The following is a 14,643-nucleotide window of genomic DNA, read 5'->3' on the forward strand; positions in this document are numbered from 1 at the left end:
AAATCATACCTGAACAAAAGAAGACTTTCTACACCCTATATGACAAGTTGTCACCTTTTTATGTTTGAAAATATTTAGCTGAGATATACTATGTACCAAGGTAGCCCATTACACTTTGCGATAGCTCTAATTATTTGACAGTCATTCTTCCTATCAAGATGAAGCCTGCCTCTGCAACATATACCCATTGAAGTCTGTCCACTCTCTGGTATCAGGCAGAACAAGTCATATCTTTTATCTTCCTGACAGCCCTTTAAATCCTTGAAGGCAGGTATCGTGTCCTACCTGAGTTTTCTTTTCTTTTCTCTAAGTTAAACTTCCTTCAAATGATTCTTATAGGGCATGATTTCAAGGCCCTTCATCATACCAATAATTCTTCACTGGCTGTTCTTTCACTTCTTAATTTCATTCTTAAAATATATCATCTTGAACTGAACACCATATACCAGATGAAGTCTAACTAGAACAGAGTATAAGGGGTTTAATCACATTCCCAGTAATGTACACTGTCATTTCACAGTATTTTACAACTTTGGCAGGTCATTCAGACAGATAATAAGCAGGATCCAAAATTTTTATATATTTTAATCAATCATACAAATATTTCAATAAGCCCAAGCTTTTTGCTGCCACAAACCCCATCTTTTAAACAACGAAATTCTACATTGAATTTGACTACATTGAAAGACTGAAAAATATTCAGAAATTTCATCCTTATGTATCATGAATACATTCTTACAGAAGTTACATAAGGCTGGGATTAGTGAACACTAAACATTACAAATAATGAATTTACTATGTCTTAACAAAGAGGTAATTTCTGCTTATTGATGTTTGAGTTATATCTGGATCAGGTGACCTTTTGCAGTGAAGGCATCAAATAATTAGGACAAAGATAAAAATCAACATCAAATTAAAAGAAAGGTCAAAGTGGGGAGAATGAGATATTGTGAATAATCACAACAGCATCAATCTAACCTATTTTAATAAGCCATTGATGTTCCCCAAAAGAGAAACAGTAAAAATAAAAAAAAGTACTTCTTCATGATTTGTAGAATCATAAAAGAAGATAGGATAGTCACTCCATAACCAGAATGATACTTGACATCCAGACAGCTCGATTGCTCTGCTTATACATGTAAATTATTCAGGGGCCTAGGCAAAGAGCTTCAGCATTTTGAGTAGATTCTTCAGAGAGAATCAATGGGAGAATATAGAAATAAGAGAGAACATAGAATGAGAAGATATCTGTGGTTTGAAAATGCTCCAGTAAAGAGAATACCCACATTAGTGGGAGCAATTTTGACTTTTTGAAAAACTTATGAAATATTGAATAGAATACTATTATTTCAGGAATTGAAATTTTAGGTGATATAGAGGCTAAAAACCAGGTACGTGGTAGTTATAATTGGGCTGAAATATATTAGCAGCAATGATTTGCACATGAAGAGTAGTGTTAAAGATCTCATCAAAATTTGAATAGAAAAGAAGGTAGATTGGACATGTGGTGAGATTTGATTAAGTTTGGAGGACTGTATTGCTACATGAAAGAGGATCTTATAAGAAAAATTTTATAGATATAGATCCAGAAAATCTAAACAAATGAATAAGAAAAAAAGACCTCAGAATAATAAAGAAATGCTTTGCATATAAATGAATGTGAAGAGCAATCTACAGAAAAAAATATATATATAATGCTTCAATAAAAGATGCTAAATTTAAAATAATGATATAACAACTTAAGATAAAGAGTAGCTTTTAAGTTTACTAAAAATTTCTTTTAAAGGAAGCAAAACAAAATTAGAATTTTAAAAGATTTAGCAGCATAAACTTACTGTTCATAATAGGATTTTGCAAATTTTAAGAAAATAATGGTTGTTTAGCAAAAGAGAATGGCTGGGATAAAATGGGGGAAAACCAATGATACAACAAGTAATATGGGAGCAAAATAAAAAAGCAACAAATTGGAATTTTCTATAATTAATAGCAAAAGACATGAAAACCAGAATGAAGCAAGACAATTCAATGATAGGTTTTCCAGAAAAGCATGGATGAAGCAAAACTTCTGAATGCTATAGTTCATGAAATCATATGAGAAAATTCTTCAAAAAGGATCAGAAAGAGGGAAATTTATGAAGTCATAAAAATCTACAAAATGGCAGTAGAGATGAACCTCAAATTCAATTTTCATTAAAAAAAATCCCACCCCAACAATTCTTTTTTCTTTTTCTTTTTTTTTTTTTTCTGAGGCAATTGGGATTAAGTGACTTGCTCAGGGTCACACAGCTAGGACATGTTAAGTGTCTGAGACAAGATTTGAACTCAGATCTTCTGACTTCAGGTCTGGTGCTCCTCTCCTCAATAATTCAAAGAGGCAGGAGGAGTTCCTGTAGATATCAAGAAATATGAAAGACTTAGCTGCTATATAATGGCACTGAGGATGCTCAATAATAATAATACCAAATTCACTATAACCCAAACTGAACTCATTTATTTTCATTAAAATTCTTTCCTTTATTAAATTTTTATGTTAATAGTATCATCATATAATACATTTATCAGCCAGGTTCCATTCTTGATCCTTCCTTCTCCATTGATGCCCATAGTCAACAATTATGAAGTTTTATAAATCTAAATCCCAAATATCTCTCTCACATTCTTTGCCTTCTCTCCAGTTATATAGTTACTAATTTATGTAAAGCTTTCTTCACCTTTCCATCATACTATTTCATATAATTTCCTATCTCTTTATAGATTATTTCTTTTTTCCTCAATAAATAATAGAGCTGCCATATTGTCTATAGGAAAATATTGAACTCACCAAATAGCTGTCTTCTCTACTAAAACATAATATTACAAGCAAACACAAACTTCAGTAACTTTCTACTACTTGAATAATCAACACACTATTCAGTGTGGTATTTAAAGTTTCAGAATCTGGTCTCCATCTACTTCTAGAGTCTTTTTATATTATTCTTTAGTCACATACAGTCTTTTCTACTTAAATATGTCTTTTGTCTTTATATATCCAATTTCATCAATGTGCCTTTTCATTAAGGTCTCCAACATATTTTTATTATTAATTTTCTTTTTCATTTATGGGATAAAGCAAGCTTTCCATAACATACTACAAAAAAGATGGCTTACCCATGAAAGTGTATGAAAAGCATATCACCTTGCTTTCATGTGCTTACCCAGAACAGTCATCTGTTTGTTTTCAGATTCTTTTTCTGACCAAGGTTAAACAACTAGCAATACAAGAAGTTCAATACTTTCAGTCTTGACATTTAACCTTTTAGTCAAATTATGAGATCTTGATGCCATTCAAGAGTGAACCTTAAAGAAACAATACCATACTATGTGCAAAAGTTTCGGATTCCTGCTCTCAATCTGCTAATATTAAGTAGACGTGTGAGAACATTCCATATCCAAGTCAAAAATTAGGATGATAACTTAAAAGTGCAATAATGTCAGGTATTTTTTAAATTTTTGAGCTAGGAAAAAATGTGAAAATTGGATAGGAGAGAAGCAATGACTAGTTAAAGGGGAAAGATTAAAACTAGAGATAGAAGGGAAATTAGAGTCTTTTAATCAACACCTAAATTTTACAGATGAAAACAATAAGACCTAGAACAGTTGACTGGGCAGCCCAACACCAAGCATATAGCAAGCAGAAAAGATTAGGTATGAACCTAGTTTTGCTAATTCAAAAGCCAATCCTCTTTTCATTGTTCCCCTGCAGTAGCTAAGAATATCAAGAAAAGCTTCATTAAGAAGGTGTTATTTGATATGTCTTTAAAACAAAACAAAACAAAAAACAACAAAAACAAAATCCAGGCATTTCATGAGTCAGAAGTAAGAAGGTGTACACTTCCCAGTCACAAGGAAAATACACTAATATGGGAGATGAATTATTTTTGTGTGTAAAGATCAATAGGAAGTTCACTTTAGATAAACCATATAGTTATATTAATAATAATGATGATATTTATATAGTACCTATTATGCACATATACTATGTTAAGTTCTTTTCAGTTATTATCTTATGTCCACCTCACAACAACCCATTTTATGATGAGGGAACTGAAGCAAAATAAATTCAGGTAATTTGCCTAAGGTTACATACACATCTAGTAAGTATCTGCAGCCAAATCTGAAGTCAAATCGTTCTGAATCCTGGTTGGGAGAAGCAGGAATGGCTCTCTCTACTGTGACTCCAGTTGCCTGAAACAATAAAGTGTATGGAGGGTAACATTATTTAGTAAAGCAGGAAAAATAAAAAGAGAGTAAGGTTAGAATGAGGTAAGAATTAGATGAGCTCTATTGGCCAAAGAATAAGCCTCTACTGGATGCTAGATATGATAGGGAGGGACTGGAGTTGTCTGAGGAGAGAAGTATCACAGTCAAATATATACTTTTGGATTATCAGAGATCTTTGAATACATTCTCATGGTTTATAGCTGATGAAATAAATCCTAGGCAGATGAAGTGACCTTTCCAATATTACACAGGTGATTTGATTCCAAATTTATTATTCTTTCATTGTTCCACGTTACCTTATTCATTTGGTCCGTGTGCAAATGTTCATTTGCTTCTAGATAGATTCTTAATAATGTTTTAGTTTGTTTGCTTAGTGGAGGAGCATATTTTCCCTATGGGGACCCCCACAAGTATGCTTACTTTATAGTGGCACTAAGACTTTTTTTGCTTCTTGAATAGGTATTAACAGTTCTATATTTAGATAAACCACTATATGGCTCTCTAAGGTCCATATTGCTAGCTTAAATACAGTAGTGAGTAGGACCTAGGCATAGAAAGTACTAAATCCTTTCACACAAGTATTCATAGGAGTTCCTAAGGCTCCCAGCCTATCTTATTTAAGTGTCTTAATCTGATTGCCATCTAGGGATTAAAAAAAAAGTAATTCATAAATTTCTCCTGTCTAGGCCCCCATACTATTGAGATTCCGATACTTTTTTCAACTTCATAAAACATAAAAGGATTACTTATTAACCCATAAATTAAAGTTTCACTTAGGCATAAAGAAAAATAATTAAGTAAGGTTGTTCTTGGGAAGTTTCTGAAAACTTTTCTTGTTGCCTGATAGTTAGCTGCTTCTGATGAGATGTGAAACAACTCCATCCACCCAGTGCTTTGTGCCTAATATTTCCTAGCCATGATCCAAAAACTATACTGATAAAGAATCATCCTTCAACAATCTTGATCCCCAATGTAAAGGGATTCCTGACAATCTCTTTCTTGACTCAACACATTTATTCCTCAACCTCTGGTTGTCAATGTAGTAATCAAAATCCTTTATATTTTTGTTTTGTGTCCTTCTAGCCAGCAGCTGGACAAGATCCTCCTAGACATTTCACAGAGTAGTCACCAAAGGGAAGGTAGTTGAGTTCTGTCCCAGAAATCTTATCCCACAAGTTTTCAGTGAGCTTCTCATTTGTGCTCCTTTGATATTTTCTGCCATTGCTTGTTGAGGGGTAGAGGTGAATCACCACTCCCCCCCCCAAAAAAAAAAAAAACCTGAAAAAACAACTACTCTCATGGTGCAACTACCATACCTTACAGCTCATATACATACTCCCACGGCTCAAGATTTAATGTTCTTTGTTTTCTTTTTTTGTGATTGTGATTGTTTTAAAATGTTTTCATGTGTAGTCAGAAGTTAGAACAACCATACATCCCTGGCTTTGTCTTAAATGTCATGACAAAATTAGAGTCACCTTAAAAATTAATGGCTTGGGGTTTAAAGGACTTGTACCTAACAGGTACAATGAAATTGACATAAAACAATTACAATATTTTCTAACTGCGCTGATTAATCATTTTGCTGTACACACTAACTTAATTTTCTTTTAAATTTTCTCATGTGTTCATCGATAAAGTTTACACTGGCAGGGGAAATGAACAGGTATAACTCTTCTGGATTTCTTTTGATGGGTTGATGGAGATGGATGCAGGTAATGCCATATTTGATGGTTGTGCACCTCTCAATCTGTACCCACTGAAATGTCCTGCAAAATGAATGAAGAAGTGCTACCTGTCCCTTTTGTGATTTGAAAATATAAAATTCTCATGAATAAGACCAATTGGGAATGACAGAAGGACCCACTAAAAGTCCCTTCATGGTCTGCTACCAGGCAGATTTGTCACTAGTGGTCATATTTTTGGGGACATTGACTGGTATCCTTTCTTCCCCGCAAGGTCTGAATTGTAAAGGCTCAGCCTGCAATAGAATCTTCAAGGACAGCAGCTACACACATCCATCCCTTTATTAAAAACATCCAGGCTTTGTATTATTAACTGCATTTCATATACAGAGGTTGGGACATTCAGGCCCTTTATTGCTTTGCTGATCTTTTGCACTATATTCTCTCTCTAAAAGCACTCCAGTGGCCTAGACTCCTCTTTGTCCAACCCTTTAGAGTCCTAACATCAGAGGCAACTTCCCAGTGATGCTTGGTTTTATGTGAGGGATAATAAATGGGGACAAATAGATTGCAAAGTTGTAAATCAGTTGAGGTTTCAAGTAATATCAGCAGTGGGGATATTGCCAAGACGACTTGGTGGTGTCAGAGAATAGGTGAAAATATGGAATTTGTAACCCAATGAAGATTTACCCTCACTATCGGTGAGTTTTCACAGAATGACAAAATCATTTTAAAGAAGTACTATCTTTGAGCAACATCAATATGCTGAGTATTATCATCCACATGTATCCAGATAAAATCTATCTGCTTCTATACTTCTGCCTTTTTGGCTCTATGAACTATATCACACTAATACACACACATTCATTGAATTGCTTGCTGATTCGAATTCTCCAATGGTTTTCAATTACCTACAGCACAAAATTGAATGTCTTTCACCTGGCATTCAAGGCCCTCCATAATCTTATCCTACTTGGTTTTTCAGTTTTATCGCTGGCTTCTCTCTTCATTAAGCTATTGCTTTATCATTGTCCCTGAGTATTGCATGCTTCTTAATGTCATTATATCCTTATTTACACTCTGGCCCTGAATACTCTCCCATTCTTCTATTTATCTACTTCTTGTCCACTCTTTCAAACCTATCAAGTTTCATCTCATCCATCAAGCCATTCCAGTTAATTCTTGTCTCTAGACATCTCTGCTTTCCTCTGAGTTTCTATAGGGCTAACTATCTATTGCAAGATGTTGGGATGAATAAATCACCATCCTATTGTACATTTGTTTTGTTCTGTGAGGCATAATATATGAGACAATGGAATTATATTTTGGTAAACCTAGGGTCAAATTCTGTTTCAGGCAATTGCAAACTTTTGAATCCTGGCCAGTCATTTAAATATCCTAAATTTCAGTTTTTTCATTTATTAAATGGGGGTAGATTAAGTATGCTGGGATTGAAATGAGATGATTTTAAAATACTTTATAAAATTAGAAATGATTTAAGAATAATTACTCATTAATTAATTAAATTATTATTATTTAACTTCTTAGATTCCTAAATAATAACAAAATATTTTTATGAATACTTTTCTCCTCTACCACAGAAATATAATGGTACCTGTAATGGAAGACTCAGTATACTTTTTGATTGTGGAATCTAAGGGAAAGACAGTTTTTCTCTGTGAGCTTTCTCTTATTCTCCCAATTGTTTTCTTCAATTTGGTTTATTTCCAATTCAAATAATCAATTGTTGAGTTGGTTTTTGGGTTTTCAAACTTCTTCAAGTTTAGGAATATGTGGTTTAGAGTCAAGAGCTTACAGTTTTAAGGAAGCTGGAACAGAATCTTGTTTTCACATTTATTGGCTAGCTGGTTTCAGACTCAATTTTCTTACATATAAAGATTATAATATTATAATAATTTTATTCCTTATTGTACAGTGCTACTGTGAAGAAAGATTTCTGTTAATCCTATAGCTCTATAGAGAAGTATTATTACTATTACAACTAAGAAAAGCCATGGAATTGGTTAATGCACTACTAGGATTAAAACCTTTTTAGGTTCTTAAATTTCCTCTGAGTATCTTGGGAACACTGAGAATCATCTATTGGAAGAGATAATATTTGTGTTTTATTCCCCAGTGTTCTTTTCTCCCTACATTCCTTTCAGCTTAGCTGGCTAGTTTGTTCTATATGTATACAGGTGGGTTTACTACCACAGAGACAAGACAAGAGCTAGACTAGATAGATATCTGCCTAAGGCAAAAACTTTGAGTAGTGAAAGTATGGAGAGGGAATTATGAGCTGATGAAACCTATTTAGAATGATACAGCCCTAACCCTCCTGGATGTGTATATCCTAAGGTTAACAAATCTAAAGGCTGAGCAATATGATTATGATTCCTCCCACCCTAATATCCACCAAGTTTCTTGTTTGTGTGGTAGATTTTAAGTTTACTGTGTTGCTGACCCTGATTTTTCCTTAGGCAATTCATAAAATATTCTCATCTCAGTGGTTCATATTGTAGGATAACCTTTTGATAAGGAATTTTCCTATGAAGTGCCATGTGAGCTGTGTCTAAAATTCTTGAACTTTGCAAGGCTCCAAACCTTCAATCAGAATGCAATTGTCACTCTCTATACCTGAATCCATACCTTTGTGTATAGACTTTGACTAAGAGCAATGGAAGTCAAAGATTAAGATTGTTTCCCATTGGCATATTTTCTTCCTCCCCTTGTGAGTGGTAACACAATTTTGTTAACTGATGTCTTTGAATGTTGCAACATATTCTTTTTTCTTGTGTAAATATTTTATATAGACATCTCATTGTCAGTCAAGAGTTTCCATTATGATTTTGCTCTATTGATATGTTATCTCAGTGATTCAGGAGAGATCTTAGAACAAAGTGTTATACTAATTAGTTGAAAATATAAGGCTACAAAAATATTAATAAACAGCTAAGAAAAAAGGAATATTGCAATTAATGGTGGTAGTAGAATGTAGACAATTTGTAGACATAGCCTAATATTGAATATTGATTCTCACCTCTCAAAGAAGAAACTTCATTGAAAAACTTAGTTTTAAATGTATTCAGTAAATTGGGTTCACACAGCAGGCTATCTAGCCTTATTTTTACATTGGGCTCCAGTCAAGCAATACATCATTCAATCAGTAAGTATTTTTGGAATATCCGTATAGCTCTGATGTCAAAGAGATTTCAATTTTGTTGAGCCAATTAGAAAAATTTACAAGTTTGCCATTTGGGTAGCATTTTATACCCATAAGTGTTCTATGTGAGAGATTCCCAGTTTTTAAAAATACAATGGAATTTCATCATATGCACATTTTTCTTTTACAAATTAAATTCTACCAGAGAAAGAAACAGAGACAGAAAGACACAGAGAGAGACACACACACAGAGACACAGACAGAGACAGAGACAAAGACATATATGTATATTAGAGAGAGACAAAGAGACAGAGACACAGAGAGAGAGACACAGAGAGATACAGAGAGACAGACAGACAGACAGAAAGACACAGAGACAAACTCAAAGAGAGACAGAGAGAAAAGGAAAGGGAGAGGGCAGGGAGGGAAAGGGAAGAGAAAAAGAGGGGGGAGGAAGGGAGAGGGATTAGTTTTCCCTCAGTATCAATTCCCACATAACTTTTGTACTATGACCATCTCACCATGCTGAGCCTAATTCTATAATGACCTTTCATCATCATATCCATAACTTATTTATTAATTTTGCTTAGGTGAATAGAAGTAATGAGAAAAAGAGAGGGCTACTTTCCTTGGATTTCCTGACATTTCTGTCAGTTAAAAAGAATCTTAAAAATTCCTTTTTTTTCCCTTTATGGCTGTTTTGCCTCCCCTTGATAAAGGAAAAAGATACAATAATATATAGGTATAATCAAGTAAAATAAACAAGCATTTATTAAACTTTTACTATTTCCTTGGCACTCAAGTAAGAGCTGATAAGTCTCTGTGAAAACTTTCCCTCTAATCATGACTCCAATTAATAGTATGGATGTTTTGAAAATAAATTTACATTCAATTATTTCATAGTGACCATCTCAGATACATCTGCTCTGATATAGTCTACTTCTTTAAAAATAGATATCCTATTTTTTAAAATTAAAACTTATCAAAAGATAACATCTAAATTTATGTGTGATTTAATAAACGTCCAAATTTGTGAGCAATTTAATAAAAGTTTACATTTATGTTTGTCAGCATATAATTCTTTCCTTATTGAGCAGTCTTTGAAACATAAAATACCACACCCCTTTCTAATGTATAATAATTCTGCTAATACATAATAGTAGTTATACTGTCAAACTTTTTATTTTTGTTGGAATTAAATGATGATCAAAATGAGAATTTGGATGTGTATGTATATGGAATGGTGAAAACCATCAATATCTCAACCATGCCTCTGGGTCCACAGGTAAAGAAAACTGCTCCAAGAGTTCAGAAAAGAAGGAGATAAAGTAACTTGAATTTTTCGGTAAATGTGAAATTCTAATAGATACTAAAGAAAGAGAGTTATACATAAATAACTATGTGGAGTAGAGGGATAAAGGACTTTTTTCTCCTTGCTGGTTACAATGCTATTTCTCTTAGACTTCAGGTAGGGCATAGATTGGATGTTATGGTCAGACAAAAGAAAGTGAAATTAGAAGTATTTGGACCATCTTAGAATAATCACAGGATTTTATTTACACTATCTGTCCAGTTTCTTTTAGAGATAAGTAAATGAAGGTCCAGAGAAGTCAGATGACAAGACAAATTCTCTTAGGAAGCTAGTCTCACACATGGGATTGGAACCCAAATGCTCTATTACTAAATAGAATGTTATTTTTATAATGCTGTGCTTGTTAGAGCTGAAAGATCATTTCATCCAGCCTCTTTATTTTGCAAATAAGGAAAAGAAAACTTAGAGAAATGAAGGTGACTTAGTCTTGCTCAGACTTGCACAAGTTAGTCCATTTCATAGATATGACTTTTGTTGTTGTTGCTGCTATTGTGTTTTGTTAAATTCACATTCAACTCTGCTCTAAAGAGACAGAACTTTTACCAAGTGTCATCCCCTTTTTCCTTTCCACCCCCTCCTCAACATCATAATAATGTGCCACTCTTTACTATGGCACTTCAGGAATGAGCTGGGGAGTCTTAAAAACCATCCCACTCTCAGATTCAATAGGCAGGTTAATAGAAAACAATTTTTATGGCTCAATAAAGGACCTGGGAACAGTGGAACATTAATATTTGTTTCCCAAAGAGTGGACCTTAGGAGCATAAAGCCACAAGGAATTGAAATATAACCCCAAACAGGGCAGTGTATCCACTTTGCACCGTTTCACTTTACACTACCATCAATCAGGAGGTGGAAAGCAGCTTCCCACAAAACCTGTCTTGCCAGCCAGCCAATACTTAGGTGTCCAAAGGAAAGCTGCTCCCCTTTCCAACTACCCCTCCCTTCAGAGCCTAGGAAAAGCAGGAGGGTTGCTAACTATCTTGTGTGATTACAATATCATTTTCATGATCCATTCTTAATAAAACAAAAGGAAGCCCTATGATTAAAAAAAATATATCGTCTGGTTTTTATAATGTAAAATACAAGCAATTTTATCAGCATTAACACTGATTGGCTGCCATTAGCCCCTTGCCTTCTAATAAAATTTATGATACCTTTCAGGAGCCCAATTTGATAGAAAGTGAAGTGATTGCACCCTGCTTAGATATCTCTCTAGCATCTATTCGAACAATAATGCAGTAATTTTATGCATGAAATAGCACAATTGGCATAAATAGTTCTAATACTGAGTGCTGTCTAAGGAAACTGGCTGGTGGAAAATTAGAAAGCGCTTCACACTTTTGAAACAGGTAATTAGGATTTTTCTCTGTGCTCATACAAGGCAGACTGGAGTTTCATTTTATATTTCATGTTTCATTAAAATATAGGTGTTAAAAATAAATGTTGAATTTAAAACTGAATACATTATGAAAATTAAAGGTACAGTACTTTGTAGAAGTAAAGAGGGGTAGTATAAAGTGCCTCAGGAATTTTAAATTTGGTTCATGTGATATATATATATGTATGTATTATACTTGGACAGGTAATAAAGGCTTTCTTCTAGTGAGTTACTTTCAAAAGATTGATTCAGAACTCAGTGCATTGGAATTGTGGACTTTGTAGCTTTGGAAGCAGCTTGTAATATTGTTGCATAATCCAACTGGGGATAATTTCTTTATTTTAATTGGTGGGCAAAGGCAACCCTCCAAAAATGCCAGAATCACCAAAGTGGACTTGAGCTTGGCAATGGGCAAAACAATTCATTTTCTTGTCCATATTTCCATCCTGACCTTGGCTGCTCATTCAGACTGGGGCCAATCCCCGGTGGAACTTTTTCTGTTCTGAATTGTACTGTCATTTCTGAAGGCGGTAACAGGAATATAATGACACTGTCATATTAACCTCCACTTGTGACCTAATGCGGAGGAGACTTTTAAGTTTTCCCAACTGTGTCATTAAATTTGCTGCCCTGAACATTCTGACATGATATTCCAGCCAAGAAACAATGAAACTGGTACAGATTTGTAGCAGTGTCTGGTGGACAGTTGAAAGGACTAAGAATTAGGAGATGCACATTCTAGTCCATATTTTGACCTAAATAAATTTTTGGTCATAACCAATGCACTTGAATTCCTTGTGCTTTTGTTTTTTTTTTTCATTTTCATTGATCCTTCCTCATGGTTTAATATGAGAATTTTTAAAAATGCAATCAATCATTTGAAAGATGTTAAAAATACTTTTATTCTTTCTTTTTTTTTAAAATTTTTCTAATAATGATGCTGCCCTAGGAAAATTTGGTATCTAGGAGGGTCACAGATCATTTAACATGTTGAATGGAAACAATTCGGAAAGGGATTGATCTGTCTTGGAGTTAGTATGAGTATTTTTAGGGTGATGTTCAAGTTATCTGAAGCTAGTATAAACTAAGTCCACTGAAGCTGCAGAGCTTGCCACTATTGTCTGGATTCCATCAGATTTCAACTTTAATAGACATTTATTAAGCATTTCTATATGCAATCATAAAATATGTGAAGTGGAATTTTTAAATCTATTCTGTATTCACTAACTTTGCCAAATCTTCCTCTCATCTGATAAGGACAGCTTGAAACTTTTGCTCTGTTCTATAGCTTCAGTCCCTTTGAACTTCCTATTTGGATGTGACTAAGAATATATCTACTCCCAGTAATTTCATTAGGGTGTAATGGGAGAAAAGAGAAGTACTTTGTGGGGAAAAGATAAGAAAATATACTTTCACAACTTTCAAATTTAGAACTGTTCCATTTCTAATCTCTAGTTTTATATTAGCAGCAAAAGATACAGATGAGAAAAGGGAGAAATGGGCCAAGATATGTCAGTACCAGGACTTGAAAGATGACATACAGGATCTTTTTTTGATCATGATTTCCAGGTAGACCAATAACTTTTAAATTATCTCTCCTAGATCTATTTTGCATGTCAGTTGTTTTTCCAAGGTATTTCACATTTTTTCTATTTTAAAATTTTTCTTTATTATATCTTGATTTCTCATAAAGTCAGTTTTCATTTGCTCAGTTCTATTTTTTAGGAATTATTTTCTTCAATGAACTTTTGTGACTTCTTTCCCAATTGAACAATTTTGCTTTTTAAGGCATTATTCTCCTCATTGGTTTTTTTAAATATCTTTTTGCACCTCTCTCATTTCTTTCCCTAATTTTTCCTCTATATCTCTTACTTAATTTTCAAAGTCCCTTTTGAGCTCTTCCAGGACCTGATTCCAATTCAGGGATTTTGTACACCTGTTTTCAGAAATCCTTCTAGGAATCTGACCACAGTCACTCTTTTCTGGTATATCCCTACTACACTGTAGCTGTAATATGTAGTACACTGGTTGGGGCTAGGGCTCTGCTGACTGGGCTGTGCTGAGATTGCAGACCAGACTCCCACCTTTTTGCCACAGACCCTCTCTCCACTGACCTTCTGAATCCTCCTTGGTGGCCTTGGGCTGAGAGGTCCAGAAGCCTTCTGCACTACTGCTGATTCAGAAGTCCTGCTGAAGATAACTTCAGCTATCTTCCTCTGTGGTTCCAGAGACCTTTTCTGCCCATCTTTCAGTTACTCTTTGCTGTCTCTGGACTGAGAGGTCTGGTAGCCAACAATATTGCCACTGATTCAGAGGTTGGGCTTGAGCTGGGGCTGGGTCCAGGGCTGTGCCAGCATGTCCTGCACTGGAATTGCATGTTGGACTCCTACCCTGCTAACATTTTCTGCTGAATTTCTAAGTTGTCTTTGGCCAGAAAATGTTTTATTTTATCTTTTTGGGTGCTCTGATGCTCTGAAATTTGTTTAGTCATTATTTAAAGGAATTTGGAGCAGTTTGGGGGAGAAGTTAGGCAAGTTTTTGCCTTCACTGTGCGATCTTGGCTCAGTTTCCAAACATTTTTAGAAAGAAAACCAAAACTGAAAAGTTCAAGTAGGACTCAAATGAAAAGAAATGAGAATATGTTTCCAACCTATCCTTCTTTTCACAAAAATATGAAAATCTAGAACTTTAATGATTCCCCTCCACATTAGAATTTTAGTATAGAGGTAGCAAGGATCTATTAATGATTTAGGAAAGAAATGTCTCATATTTACATTATACA

Source organism: Sarcophilus harrisii, chromosome 1 (assembly GCF_902635505.1).
Source record: "Sarcophilus harrisii chromosome 1, mSarHar1.11, whole genome shotgun sequence".
Lineage (NCBI taxonomy): Eukaryota > Metazoa > Chordata > Mammalia > Dasyuromorphia > Dasyuridae > Sarcophilus > Sarcophilus harrisii.